This window comes from Heterocephalus glaber, unplaced genomic scaffold (assembly GCF_053883595.1).
Source record: "Heterocephalus glaber isolate CG9 unplaced genomic scaffold, H.glaber_assembly_v1.0 deba00000676, whole genome shotgun sequence".
Classification (NCBI taxonomy): domain Eukaryota; kingdom Metazoa; phylum Chordata; class Mammalia; order Rodentia; family Bathyergidae; genus Heterocephalus; species Heterocephalus glaber.
Genome location: NW_028258156.1, coordinates 5,071,307 through 5,083,377, shown reverse-complemented (window position 1 = coordinate 5,083,377; position 12,071 = coordinate 5,071,307). Strand labels below are relative to the sequence as shown.

The 12,071-nt window shown below is 36.2% G+C and overlaps 1 long non-coding RNA gene across 2 annotated transcripts in view; it reads left to right on the top strand.

Annotated features, from left to right (window-relative positions):
- Positions 1-1,870, top strand: part of LOC147829224 (uncharacterized) — a 132,483-nt gene extending 130,613 nt beyond the window's left edge. For both annotated transcript variants that reach the window (XR_015449338.1, XR_015449339.1), the window contains exon 3: positions 596-1,870. This is a non-coding gene — a long non-coding RNA (uncharacterized LOC147829224). The remainder of the gene's footprint in view (positions 1-595) is intronic.
- The last annotated feature ends 10,201 nt before the right edge of the window (positions 1,871-12,071 follow it).

Below are 12,071 nucleotides of genomic sequence, written 5' to 3'. Positions count from 1 at the left end.
AGTTCTTGCTTTTTAAATTGATAACAGCTTTCCTGAGACATAATTTGTATGAAGAGAACTGAATACCCTTAATGTGTATCATTTAATGAGTCTGGACATATATAAAACATGTAATACCATCACCCAATCAAGATACTAGACAACACTTCCCAAAGTTACCGTGTATTTTTGTTGTTGTTGTGTGTTTGATAATAACACTAAATATGAGCTCTCCTCACCCTCTTAACAAATTTTGAACTGCACAATAACATATTATCTACAGGTAGTATGTTGTACAGCAGATCTGTACAGTGTATTCATCTAGCATAACTCAAATTTTATGCCCTTTAAGTAACAACTTCTGAATTCTCCCAGCACCTAGCTCCTGGAAGCCACTATTATATTATCTGCTTCTATTAGTTTGACATTATAGACACCTAAAATAAGTGGAGTTCATCAATATTTGTCCATTTGTGACAAATCTATTTCACTTAGCATAGAGTCAAATTCATCTGTGTTGTCCCAAATGATAGAGTTTCCTTCATTTTTGGAGGTTGAATAATAATTGATTGTATGCATGTATCACATATTCTTTTTTTTTTTTTTTTGGTACCAGGGATGAAACTTGGGACCTTGCACTTGAGAGGCAGGCTGCAGAACCACTGAGCTAAATCCCTGGCCCTTCACATATTCTTTATCCATTCATCTGTTGATGGATACTTGGGTTGTTTCCATATCTTGGCTATTGTGAATAATGCTGCAATAAACATGGGAGTACAGATATCTCTTTAAGATCCTGACTTCAGTTCTTTTGGATATATACCTACTAGTGGAATTGCTGAAACATTTGGTATGCTCTTTATTTGAGAGCTTGGTTTTGTTTCTAAAAAGTCTTTTTACCTTTAATTTATCAAATTTTGGTGTCTTTAACAAGCTGTGGTCCTTTATTGAATATTTTTGTCTATTTAACTATGTAGCTTTGGCCTTTGTTAGCTTTAAATATTTATTATAAGTTGGATAATTTTAGCACCCAAAGCAAAGATCATTGGTAGACAAAGGTACAGGTTTAGGCCACATGGTAGGATTAACACATCACAAACAAATGGTCTGGTCTAAATATATGGAGGGAAAAGTCTTCCTTTGTACAGTTTTACACAATTAAAATTATTCTCAGGCCAGCAGGCAGTATCTTGCTTAATACACAACAAGGAGTCATTCCTATTAAAATTAGGAGCAAAAGAGTGATGCACATTACCATCATAATATTTATTCTTCTTCTAAATGAGGAAATAAGAAGTGTAGAAGTGTTGTGGTAAGATCATGGATTTGAAATGTCTGTAAGACACTGATATGGGAGAAGTCCATCAGTCTAGGATTTACATGCTGGAGCCTGTAAAAGAGATCTGGGAAGAGATGAGAGCTGGGAACTGTAGACACAGAAATGTAAAGGAAACCCTGAGCATAGATGAGAAGAGAGCATAGAATGGAAGCCTAATGTCAACATCTATAATTAGAGGAGGAAATCATCAAGGGACTTTGAAAACAGGCAGAGAGGTAGGCAGGAAGCAGGAACACTTGTTATCACAGAGCAAAGGAAAAGGGCTTCCAGGAAAGTGTAGCACCCAAGAGTGTCAGAAATCACTGAGAACTGAAGAAAGATGAGGATTGGAAAGTGTCTAGTGGATTTAACATCAGATCTCCAGCACTATCCATGCTTACTGGTCCAGGAATGTCCATAACCAACCAACCAACCAACCAACCAACCAACCAGCCAACCAAACAACCAACCAACCAACCAGCCAACCAACCAACCAACCAACCAAACAAACAAACAAAAAAACTGGTGTGAAAAGTTTATGTCAAAGTGTTTGTTTTTGCTTTGCTTCTTCACTGTAAACAGCATTAATAATAATATTATTAATTGAAAGCCAAATATTCAAACTTCAGAAGCTTTTAAAAATCTTTTCAGCATAGCAACTAAAATCCTGCTTTTGAAAAGTATTTTAGAATAGAAATAAATACACTAAAATATTAATAGTATTTCTGAGAGTTGAAATTTTAAATAATTTTGCATTTTCTTCTGTATGCTTGCTTGTATTTTCTAAAATTTTCTATAATGAGCATATCTACTTCTATAGTTGGGGCATTATTTAGATAACATTTTCTTTTTTTCTTAAAAAGGCTAGGGAGTCCATTCTTTTTGGTACTGGAGATCAAACTTGGATCCTTGTGCTTTCGGGGAAGACAGAGGAACCACTGAGCTAAATACCTTGGGGTAGTCCATTCTTGATGTCCAGGCAATAGGCTTTCATTAGTTTTTTTTTTTCTAGCAGGATAAAAGCAGAACCCAAGCCACCGAGAGAAGGACTGAGCTCAAGAAATGACAGACAATTTGCATAGCACAGAATTTCTAATGCTTGACTCCAAGGAAAGACATCTAGAATCTTTTATGGTATATCTATTTTACCTGCTCTTGTCTATTCCCTCCCTTGCTGTTTATGTGAAGAGAGTTTTGCCAGTTTTTCTGTAGGGTGAGAGGAGGAGGTTTATGCCCCATTGACTTACTACTGAAATTCCATTTACTCCACCATTGCTTCAAACCACAAAAACAAGAGAGCTCTCAGGGTAACAAGAATGCAGCAATATGTGAGAACAAAGTCTTACTGGTCAAAGTTGGTATTCAAAAAATATAACCAAAGGTTTTCAGAATTGGGGGCAGGCGAGTGGGAAATGAGAAATGTTCTCCTATATTGTTACAGCATAATGATGAATTGCTTTGCTTTTCTAAAACTAGGCTCAAGCTCCTCTGTTCACCTCTATTATCTGCTGCTGGTCTCCAAAGACATATTACCATATTAATTCATTGTGTTATACAATTTGGTCAACTAAATGAGCTTACCTTATGCCCTCTTAATGGCATTGCTTTTAATGTCAGCTTCATGGGCTACATTTAACAAAACAGATGCGTCAAGGAAATGTATTTAAACTTAATTTGAGTTTAAAATGTCTAGCAGTCTCTCTAATGAGCCAGGTACAAAAAAAAAGTGTTACAGGCAACAAAAACAGTGATAAATGTAGAGCCTAAATGTTGAAATATCCCCGATGTCCAGGGTTATTAGATGTGTTCTGGAAAGTCATACACTACAAATGTGCCATTACTACATCTGAAGCCTAATCCATTCTTTGTGGAAAGGGAATCACACGTTATTTAGAGGAGTTGGCCTGCATGTGAGACTGAGATTTAATTGCATGTCATAAACACTGCCATCTCACTGACTTAGTGAGACAGCTTGAAGAAAGAAATATGTGATAATGGCACGAATGGTGAATGAACCATGGCATCAGTTCCTACTTGCAATCTGAGCTCACAACATAGTTGAAAAATGGATTTAGAGTCTTATATACCTGGCTTGGAATGCTTACTTCATCACTTTATTAGCTGAGTAATCATGTCAGAGACACCTTAGACTTTAGTTTCTTTGTCTGTAAAGTGGGGACAATAATGCCTATGACAAGAACTGAAGTCTAGTAATAATACAGGGACCATGTCTAGTGAGAAGTAGCATTTAATGAAGTATGTCTATGTGTGTATGTATGTGTATGAAAGTGTGTGTATACATATATATATGTGTGTATGCTTACACACATTTTGCATGTATAATTATTATATAATCTTTAGATCATCAATTTACCTACCTCCTAATAATTACTCAATTTCCATGGATTACTAAACTAGTAATTGAACTCATGTATTCCATTTTTTTTGACTGTCCTGGGTTGGCTTCACACATTCAAAATGGACTGGATGCTGAAAGGCCCATGTGATCATTTCTCCCAACATAGTGATCAGGAATGACTGCTGGACAGTGAGGCAGCTCCAGCAATTAGCCTGACTTTAAGGACAGCCAAGACCATTAATTTGTATTTAGAACATTTCCATTCAGTGGTTATGTATTTGCAAAACTAATGGCCAGTGCTTGGAAAAAGAGCAGAAGTTAATGTTCTTTCTTGGATGATATGATCAACATTTTCCTGTGGAAGACTGTGATATCTAAACTACATTTCAACACATTTTCTCTATTTATTATGACAATACCAACAGCTAGGGCACAAATGTTTTTTTAGGTGATGACAGAAGAAAAGGAATTTGCATTTTCAACTTTTCTTTCACCACTTACCCTCTGTCATACATAATACCCTCGGCCAGTGGTGGTGAACCTTTTAGAGACTTCAATGGTAACAAACAGCACGCTGTGGCACAGGTGCCATAGGTTTGCCACCCCTGCTCTAGGCTACTGGCACTACTCTCTCTCCCATAGTCAGTGTAGGTTTAGTTCTTAGTTCAGAACTGTTACGCTGCTGTTTACTATCAACAAATATCTATATATTTATACGTTCCAGGCATTGTTCCAGGGGTTGAGTCACTGTCTTGGAGGTGCTTACATTTTAAGGGTGAGCCATTTCCCCTTAACAGAATTCTGCTACCCTCTTTTATGCCTTTTCTATCTCTTAAAGTATGCATGAATTCTTATTCATATCCCATATGAATAGGGGGGTAAATATGGAACACAATGAAACAGTATCTAATAAAATCAAATATACATACCATTTAACATAAAGGTTTTATTTTAAAGTATTTGTCTTATGAATATATGGCATATTGTAAAATATATTCATAAGAACATTCATGATAAGATTTTCCTAATAAGGTATTAAAAATAATCTAAATATCTATCAATGGTTGAATTAATTATGGACTATATATACCACAAAAAATTATGGGGCCAATCTAAATAATGAGGAGTGTCTATATTTATTGATAAGGGATGATCTCAAGATATATTGTTAAATGAGAAGAAACCAAAACTACAATAGGATATATAGAATGAGGCCAAGCTCTTCAAGGAAAATAAAATATCTATGTTTGCAAAAGCAAGAAAATCTTGGGGAGGATCTAGAAAAGGCTGCTAATGGTGGTTGCCTCTGGGAAGACAGTTTGGGCAATTAAGGGACAAGAGACGGAAGAAAAGTGACTTCACTCTAAATCATTGTAGCCTTTTCAATTTTACATCTTGTTCATATGTTATCTATTCAAAACAATAAATTCAGTTTAATTGTAAAAGGTTCTGATTCAAAAAGTACAAATGACCCTTTTGATATCTTTACTCTAGGAATCTCTTCCTTCCATTCATAGCAGGCATAGTGGTTATTTGTATTACAATCATGTCCTGTCATGAGCTATCTCATACTGGAAACATTAAAAATCCTAAATATGCTCATATTAAGCAAAGGTTCACACAATGTCTTTTCTGCTGGAACATCCATGGATAACATGGTAAAGGTCCTTTTTAGTGTGAAATTAAATTTACGGGAGGCCACTGATTTGGATTGAATTTTGGTACTAGGCTTCAGGTGCAGCAGACCAACCTGAAATGGAATTATTCATCTTGAAGTTCCATATCACCAAAACAAAACCCAAGCTATTTACTTGTAAGATCTGACTTCTGAGAAATCAGGAGGGAGATGACAGCCAAATCCCCAAAGAGGCCAGTTTTCTGAAGAACTAAAGGTTTGAGCAACCTTTTCCAAGCTGGATAAGTAATTTTCCTCTGCTTTCACCCACACAAGTAAAGTAAGCTGAAGTCATCTGATATTAACCAGTCCGCCGTGTGCACTATGCTATTTCTTTGGTCCTGCTTAAGCTATATAAAAACAGTTGGCCATTGCTTCTCGGCCTTTTGGCTAAGATCAAATGTAAAAACAGTTGGCCAAACTCAGAAGAGCTCCTGTTCATCCCAGAGACTGCCTGGTTCATAAATCATTAATAAAACTCAATTAGTTCTTTGAGGTATCTCCATACTGATTTCCACAGTGGTTGCATCAGTCTGCACTCCCGCCAACAATGGAGAAGGGTTCCTTTCTCCTCACACACCCACCAGCATTTGTGATTGGTTGATTTCTTGATAGCAGCCATTCTTTCTGGGGTGAGGTGGAATATCAGTGTTGTTTTCATTTGCATCTCTTGAATGACCAGTGATGCTGAACATTTTTTCATATGTTTATTTATTTATTTTTTGTTTTGTTTTCTTAAATTCTTTTATTGGTACATTTTAGGTATGCAACACATTTACATTTCTCATTGGGAACTTGTACCTTTACATGATGCATCTTGGTTCTTATTTTTTCCCCATTCCTAGCCCTCCCTTCACCCCCTCCACCCTTCCCTATTTACAAAGACTTTATTTCCATTTTTTCCATTTCTCAGCATTTTTCATTTCCCTTCTTTCCTTTCCCCTGCCCCTCCCACTACCTCTACCCCTTTGGACCTTTTCTTCCTCTTTTGCATTATTGATTATTCATTCTAATTATTGGTACCTTTTAGGCATACAATATAATGACATTCATCATTGGAAATTTGCACCTTTACATATTCTCTCTTGGTTCTTATTTTTCACCCTTGCCCAGCCCTCCCTTCAACCCCTCCATTCCTCCCTATTTACAAAGACTTTGTTTCCATTTTTCTATTTTCTCATTTTAATTCCATTCCCTTCTTTTCTTTCCCCTACCCCTCCCACTTCCTTCCCCTTTGCCCCTTTTCTTCCTATTTCACATTACCTATTATACATTTTAGTCCTTATTTACACTTTCAGTTTCTCACACCAGAGAAACTATTCGGTATTTACACATGTGTGTCCTATTTATTTCACTTAAGAGTATTGGCTCAATGTGCATCCATTTAGCTATAAATGTCTCTAATTACTCATTTTTTATGGCTGAGTAGTACTCCATTTTATTAAAAACCCACATTTTCTTTATCCAGTCTCCAGTTGATGGGCATTTGGGTTGTTTCCAAGTTTTAGCTATCACAAACTGTGCTGCTATACACATGGGTGCACATATTTCACTGTGGTATGATTCTTTTAATTCTTTGGGGAAGATCCCCAGCAGGGGAATAGCAGGGTCAAATGGGACCTCTACCCTTAGTTCTTTGAGGTATCTCCATACTGATTTCCACAGTGCTTGCAGCAGTCTACACTCCCACCAGCAGTGGAGCAGTGTTCCTCTTTCCCCACAGCCCTGCCATCATTTGTTATTGGTTGATTTCATGATAGCAGCCATTCTTTCTGGAGTGAAGTGGAATCTCAGCATTGTTTTCATTTGCATCTCTCAAATGACCAGTGATGTTGAGCATTTTTTCATGTATTTATTTGCTATCTCTACTTCTTTTTCTGAGAAATGTCTGTTCATTTCAGATGCCCATTTTTGGATTGGGTCTTTAAATTTTGGGGGTCTGATTTTTTTCAGCTCTCTATATATTCTAGATAGTAGTCTTTTGTCTGAGGTATAGCTCCTAAAAATTTTTCCCACATTGTAGGTTGTCACTTAGCTCTGTTGGTGATTTCTCTTGCAGTGCAGAAGCTTTTTAATAAGATGAGATCCCAGTCATTGATTCTTTGTGCTAGTTCCCATGCTACTGAGGTTTTGCTCATAAACTCTTTTCCTATGCCAGTGTCTTCAAGAGTTCTACCTAACTTATCTTCCAGCAAGTTTAGTGTTTCTGTTTTAATATTTAGATCTTTAATCCACTTTGATCTTAGTTTAGTGCATGGTTGTAGATTGTCCCAGCTATTCCCCTGCTGGGTATCTTCCCAAAAGAATTAAAAGAATCATACCACAGCGATATATGTGCACCCATGTTTATAGAGGTACAGTAATAGCTAAAGCTTGGAAGCAGCCCAAGTACCCATCAACTGGAAACTGGATAAAGAAGGTGTGGGTTTTTTATAGAATGGAGTACTACTCAGCCATAAAGAACGAGAAACTAGAGACACTTATAGCTAAATGGATGCATATTGAGGCCATACTCTTAAGTGAAACAAATAGGATACATAGGTACCAAATAGTTTCTTTGGTGTGAGAAACTGAAAGTGTAAATAAGGATTAAAATGAATAATTGATAATTTGAAATAGGAAGAAAAGGTTCAAAGGGGTAGGGGAAGTGGGAGGGGAAGGGGAAAGGAAAGAAGGGAAAGGAAAAATTATGAGAAAAGAAAAAATGGTAACAAAGTCTGTGTAAATAGGGAGGGGTGGAGGGGGTGAAGGGCACACAGGTAATGGGGAAAAAAATAAGAACCAAGATACATCGTGTACAGGTACAAGCATCCAATGATAAATGTAAACGTACTGTATACCAATAAAAGAATTTAAGCAACAAAAAAAAAAATCCAATTAGGCCTTAAAACTCAATCTGTTGAAATTTTGTTCCATGACCCTAAGAAATAGCAGAGAGGGCAGCTAATAGGATTGCTTAGCACAATTGGTGCCTGGGACTCTCTTTTTTCATTGTGACCTAGGCTTCTGCATGGGAGGCAATAGAACTAGTCTTTGGAGAAAGAACTGTTGTTACACCTTTTGAAAGCAAAGAGTTTTTAGTCAGGAAAACACCTTGGTAAATTGCATCAAAGGTGGAAGAGAATGCTCTGAGAACATGGATTGAAGAGAAATCACAAATGGCTACATACTGTAGTTCTGCATAGAGATTGAATGGAAATTTAGAAGTAGGAAAAAATAGAGAAGGAAGGTAGAGGAGGAACTGAGGAATCCTGGAGCTAAGTGGCAAGGCAGGAGGCTGCAGCATAAAGAGAGAAGCAGCCAATGAAAAGTTCTTGGTGTTGGGGTGATGGGAACACTCTTGAGAACAGCAATATCTGTTACTATATTTTAGATTGTTTTTATTTCTGGGAGATAAATGCCAATTACTGCCTCAAATATTTAGTAAAATGTATTACTCCACAGTAAATGCCTTGTGTCAGCAAGCTTTGGGGCAAGCTAAGAAAGGCACTGGGTGCCACAGCCAGATTGGTGAGGATGGGATGGCTAAGCAGGCAAGAGGGAATTATGGAAGAGGGTCTGGCGGCAACAGGGAACCATCGCCAGAAGGGGCCATGAAGACCCAACTCCTGGAAAGTCAGAGATGGCTGTGGAGAGTGTTGGAAGAGAGATGATGGGAGCTGCACCACAATTTTATATAAACCTCAAAAGGCAAGATAATCTTACAATGTGCAAACTTCCAGGTGAAAAAGAAAAGGAAAATTCAATCATCCAGAAGCTTGTTCAAAACCCATGGGCATTTAGAAATATCCAGGCAATCAACTGCATTTTCTACTATCCATGACAGCATCATGCTTGGGTAGGGAAACAGCCTGGAATCATGTTATGCCTTTGGCTAGATTTCTACTTCATCCAACAGAAAATGTCCTGACATTCTTTGAAGTTGACATCTGGCTATTACACAAACCATTGATGGGAATAAGAATGCATTTGTTCTGAATTGCTTCTTGCTATTCCTTAGTGTTTCTGTCACAGGATACAACACCATATAGAAATTCTCATATGAGCTTACACTATTCTCTGTAGAACTTTTGCATAGACATTGGTATGTGCCACACCATTTTGCTGAATTGAGTATTCAAATTGCTAAATGTAGTATAAGATACAACAATCAATAAAGAAGATATGTTTTAAGTTCTTCCATTTCTTTCTCTATATTTCCCCAGAGTCTGTTAGAAGGCCTTGATAGAACTGCAATCTGTAAGTGCCAACCCTTCCCCCACTTTCAACAATGCCATTCATCCAAGAATCCCAAAGCGTTTTTTAATAACAGACTCATTAATCCTCATAACACTCCTTCATTTGACACATGTAACTCTCACTACATGATATGTTGCTACTTACTCTAGATTTAATTTAACAGGTTTTCCCCCGTTGTGGGTAGTCATTTACATTGACCTCATTTTAGTTGAGTTATCGCTCAGATTTGAGCAAGTTTGAATGGCCTCATCCCAAAATGACATCTTTTGGCAGATAGAAGAGAACCATCTGAAGAAGCAATTATTTTTTTTTAAGAAGAGGTTTCAGCAACAAATGGCCCTATAAATAAACAACTGGATTTTAATCATGGGTGAAGAGAGTGCGACATTTAGCTATATTTTATTTAAAAATGTGAAGTTAAATGAATTTAAGAATTTGTGGGAGGGAGGGAACAAAGACTAGCTGAGACTGAGAGAATCCAAGGGAAGCAAGATCTATTTTTACATTCCTCTTTTTGTCCTTGCTCGTTTTGATCTCTATCCTTCCTGTGCTCAGATCTCAAATGGTTTTTCTGGAGTCGTCAAAGTCCCAGTCAAAAAGAAGTATCAGAACCTTAAACTAAGAGTGGACTTTGGTCAGTTATCTAAGAAAGTATAGCTACTAAAATGGGTTTTGGAGATGGAATGAGGTATCTATTGGTTCAAGAAAGCAGGTAAGACAAGTCTAGGGAGAAAAAGCAGATGATCCAGAGTTGGTGGGCAAACAGGAGCCCAAAGATGACAAGGAAAGAGCATTTTGTGACTGTAGATTAAGTGGGGAGAGCTTTGGATAAATTTTCATGAGCAGATTTTACTTGGGGCTGTGCTTCTGCCTTATAAATACACATTTTTCCATCATTTTTCAGGACTTGGCATGCCAGCCACCTCACAAGCTGATTCCTCACTCTAGCTACAGATATTACCTCTAGGCAGGTATCTTTTGTCTCAGCCTCCACCTCCTCCTAGAGCAGACTGGATGGATGCCTCCTTTGTAACAAATACAGAGTCCACCAAAAAAATGTATATGTCAGGAAAACAAAAACTTGCATAAATATTTTAATACTAAATTTATTGAGACATAATAAGATTTATACAAGTTACCTTTGGCCTCTACAATTACAAGAGGTGCTCAAAGTGGTGGCCATTAGCTTCCAGACATTTATTAGTATGACAAACTGCTGAAGTATATATACATTTTTTTGAGCAGACCTTGTATTTTATGTCTTTTTATCATAAAATTCATAAATAATACAAATTATGGATACACATAATTAAAATAAAATGCCTTAATTATAGTATAAAAAGAAATAAAATAATACAGTGTGTATTTCAGTATGCAAATCCTTGGGAACAATGACAACAAAAGTGTCAGATGTTTGCACCTTATCAAAAAAATCACAAGACTGGGACAGCTACAAAAGTAGGACTATAGCAGCAACTTTAATGTTGTAACTAGTGTTTGCCATTGGTGGTGTGATTTAATGATGAAATCAACAGTTCTTAATCAAATTTTAAACCAAGGAACATTATATCTACCATTGCCTTACATGAAGTTGAATTCCTGGAAGGTGGTGTACACTAGGACATATAAAAATATTTTTTGTATTTATATAAAATATAGTTAGGTTTTAAGTTCCTGTATCAGGAAAAATTTCCCCAACATTTTAATTTCAGTACCCTTTTACACTCTTTTTGGTACCGGGGATCAAACTCGGGTCCTTGTGCTTGCGCAGCAGGTGGCAAAACCACTGAGCTAAATCCCTAGCCCACCCTTTTACACTCTTAATAAAAGGTATTGAGGACCTTGAAAAGCATTTGTGTATTTGGTTTATATTGATATGTACCAATCGTACATAGTACTAGTACCAATAATACTGGTTATATTGATATGTACCATAGTAAAAATTAAAACTCAAAATTTTAAGAATATTTATTATGTATTTAAAAATTCTGTTACAAGTTAAAATAAAATTTTTATTAAAAATAACTACATTGTCTAAAACAAAAGATAATTTGATGAGTAGTGTTACTTTTACATTTTTTGGCAATTTCTGTAATTCCTGTTATAATTGAAGACAACAGAATTCTCATATATCTACTTCTGTATTTAATTTGTTGTGATATATTTTCCTAGAAATATTTGAAAATCCAATTTTACATAGAGAAATAGTTGGAAAAAGTAATATATAATAGACTTTTCAGGTAATTATGGATATTATTCTTTGATAAGACACAAAACAAATGATAATTTCTTTTTTAATTTAAAAAATGTTAAAAATTAATTTTATTGGTACATTTTAGGTGTACAATATAATGACATTCATCATTGGAAATTTGTGCCTTTACATAATCTATCTTGGTTCTTATTTTTTTTTTTCCCATTCCTCTGTCCTCCCTTCAACCCCTTTACCCCTCCCTATTTACAAAGACTTTGTTTTCATTTTTTAATTTGCTCATATTAAT